The sequence below is a fragment of the Papaver somniferum genome, chromosome 8 (genome assembly GCF_003573695.1).
Source record: "Papaver somniferum cultivar HN1 chromosome 8, ASM357369v1, whole genome shotgun sequence".
Classification (NCBI taxonomy): domain Eukaryota; kingdom Viridiplantae; phylum Streptophyta; class Magnoliopsida; order Ranunculales; family Papaveraceae; genus Papaver; species Papaver somniferum.
Genome location: NC_039365.1, coordinates 108103205 through 108107061, shown reverse-complemented (window position 1 = coordinate 108107061; position 3857 = coordinate 108103205).

The following is a 3857-nucleotide window of genomic DNA, read 5'->3' as shown; positions in this document are numbered from 1 at the left end:
AAATTATTATTTCGGAAATAGAAAAGTAAAAGACACAACAAGATTTTGTTAACGAGGAAAACACAAATGCAGAAAAATCCCGGGACCTAGTCCAGAATTGAATACTCTCAGAATTAAGCCGCTATACAAAATCAACACTAACTTCGTATAGTTGAGACCAAGCAACTAAACCTGTAGTTCACTTAGTTTCTTCAGTATCCATACGCTTCCGACATTCAATAAGTGCACGCACTGGAACAAATCCTTTGGATCGTATTCCAAACAGTAAAGGAACAACAAATCTGTTTGGTAACAACTCTATTGATTCTTCCCAGTGAAGATATCCCAAGTCATATGCAAAGGCTCTTCCATTTAATCAATAAACTCATTTTCCTGGTTAAATCAATCAATCTTTAATTACCGAAGTAATAAGATCAAGATTTGCAACAATCAAATAGAACTCAAAAGTTCTATTATTGCTACCGATCTCATGCAACTAATCAATCTAATAAATCTGATATTAGTTGGATCCCATACGATCAAGTTTTGTGCACCAAAGATATAGAAACCAAATCAGAAATCTTCTTTGTCTTCAAATCTTCTTAGATCTTCAATAAACACCTGCACAACACACATTGAATCTCTTGTGATCAATCACGCACCTAACGGAGTCTGTTAATAATGGATTATCACAAGAAGTATTTAGATCTACAAACATTTCTAAATATCCCGTCGATACTTTGATCTAGTTTGAGTGAATCTTATATCAGAAGAGATGATTCTCGAGAATAAACAAACTAGGTGCAATCAAAGTTCAACAACCGTTAGTCAATCAAATCGATCTAAAACTAATAATAAACTGCAATTACCTAGTTTCCCACCAACGGTACTCGTATAGATTCTTGATCCCACAGAAGTCTTTAAATGAGCGGTCGTAAGAGATTTCGCCTAATTAGGGTACTTTCCTCTCCGGATAGACGGCTCCACCAGTAACAACACAACTAGGTAGTTTTGCTGGCTCTTAGGATAGTTTGCTCGAAATGTAAACTTGGGTATTTATAGACCAAGGAAGTTTGGACATCAAGGAATTTCCAAAACCGAAGATTCTCAAGATATGCAATATATTTCTAAATCGATTTTCATAATTCCTGGAAATGCTTTATCCAATATAACCAAAATCTCACTAGAAAATATCCAACCAGTAAATGCACAATACCGATTTTTATTCTCCAGAGATTTTCAAAAACTAATAACCTGCTTATTTAAAAGATTCTTAGTTTATTTTCGGTCCGAGGTCTCCTTGAGTAATTAAGGAATATCTTTGAACAATAAAAGATAAGAATTATTGAGCATGTTCAAAGTATGTTGACATCTTTTCTTATGTAAATCCTCTGTCATATTTACAATCGTGGAACCGATTATACCACACTTCCAAAAAAGTTAGAATTGGTTCATCTGTATTCCAAGAGAACTATGTGATTGATAAAATATAAATTCACTAATCATGGGTTTACGGTTTTACCAAACACAAGGGTCGGTTATACCTCCATATGGTTACTGGGACCGGTTACATCAGTTACCAGGATCAGTTACATCAATTACCAGGACTGGTTACCATATTCTCATGGTATTACTTGTGATCGGTTACACAAATCACTAAGATCGGTTACACCAACTACTAGGACCGGTTGCACCAATTACAAGGATCTATTATACAATACTTTTGTGATTGGTCACAAAAATTACTAGGATCGGTCACACCAATTACAAATATCGATCATACCATCTCAGTTGATTACTTAGGATCGGTTACACTAATAAAATTCATACCAATACATAAGTCAGGCAATGTGACTAGTTTTACAAAGATACATAACAAATTATGTTCGGTTCTACTAACTCACACATATTGGTAATCCAAATATATGCAATGAATAACAATACCAATAAGCCTAGCGATTTCCCTTTCGATTCATAAAACAAGTTCATGAATGTACTTCCTTTAAACAAATGTAAACATTGTTTCCTAGGATGAAATCTTCACCTTTACCCATACAGATAATCACAATAGCATTCATATGATTATGTCGATGTCTTATATACGAAGTTCAAAATATAAGCGTTATACTCCCTACGTACCTATTATATCAGCAGAGTTTAAAATTTTTGTAGTACCATTAGATAGGCGGAGCTCCACTTCCAAAGTTGTTTTTTCCACATACACCCCTATTAATGATGCATGGGTATTATACAATCTAATTTTACATGTGAGATAGAGATATATAAAATAATATTTGTATTGGAACAAGGTAAGGATAAATTTGGAAAGTAGAAGGAAATTTATGAAAACTAAACATTTTCTTATTCTAAGAGAATACTACTTCTCCGCCTATATAATAGGTACGGAGGGGGTACTTCGTATCTTATTCCTTAACACTATGATCATATGATCATGTCCTACTACTAGAGTATAATCATTCACAGCTTCGCAGTTATGTTTTCAATATAGCACGACTTGAAAGATACATTGGGAATGCAACAGTTCAAGTCAAAATATTACTAACCTCAAGAGGAAGGATGATGTTGTCGATGTAGCTCTTTACTTCTTCACATTCTTCAAGTCTTCGAGTGATACTTGTATGTCTCATAATCCTAGACTTTCTAGTCTAACCTATACGAAGTTGTCTCTAGTACATTACCAAGCGACTCTTTAATTGAGTTTTGATTCACTAAAATATGACAACCAAACTTGACATACCAACGCTTGGTGGGTTCAACCGAGCTATGCTCTAACAATATTCCCCTTTGTCAATTTTAGTGACAAAACTCTTAATACATATGGATAAATAAATTACAAGAATTTATTATACATACGCTTGATTCCAAGTTTCAACAGCACAATAACCTGCATATATTCAATCCATAAATGCCGTTGTTGACATTTGAATAACAAAGCTAATACTCCCCCTAAAGGTAAGATATGTAGATTTTCAATCCACACATCTTTGTTATTCCCCATTTGTAGTCAAGATAACTACAAGTATCAATATGATATGTTACTCCCCCTTAGTCTATGCTTTACTCTTTCGTTAGATATAACGTTTAAGCACAATTGTCCTTTCCTTAGTGATTACAAATCACTTGTTTACTCCATATATTTCTCCCCCTTTTTGTCACAAAATGACAAAGGTTCGAGCAAATAAAGGTCCAACCGAAAGGATCTTACAAATCTAAAAGACTTGTACGACCTATAAGAGTTAAGCACGAGGGTTCCACACACCATTTTAGATAACCAATATAAAAACCGAAACTACAAGTAATTTGGTTTTAATACGTTATCTAGGAAACAATTTCTCGAAGCAATTTTCCCTAATATTTTAACAAATTGACTAATAAGCTTAGTTCTATTGCTAAACCGATAAGACTAAAATAAAGATCAGAATTAACTTTATTTTTCTCATCAGGTTCTAATTATTCAGACAATAACTTAGACCTTTCATATTTTGACAAGACAAGTACTAGGTTAGTTAACTAGTATTTCTTGTCAAGGCATTCGATTAGACTTGAATAACCGAATCCTTTCACTTTGATAAGTCTAACTAAGATCGAAAATACCTTAGTTTCTATTATACAGAATCGAATTGGACTAAACAAATGATCCCTTATTTTGTTAAGCCATAAAAAATTCATACAAACCAAAAGAAAATTGACTTGCACAATTATTTATCTTATCCGGAAGCAATTGAAACAAACATAGACATTATAGCACCGCAATTGCACCGAAATTTCGTTAAGCCAAAATCAATATATGATACCGAACATAAAGAATATATCAAACACTAGTTTTCTTAACCGGAAACAATTGAATCACACACACA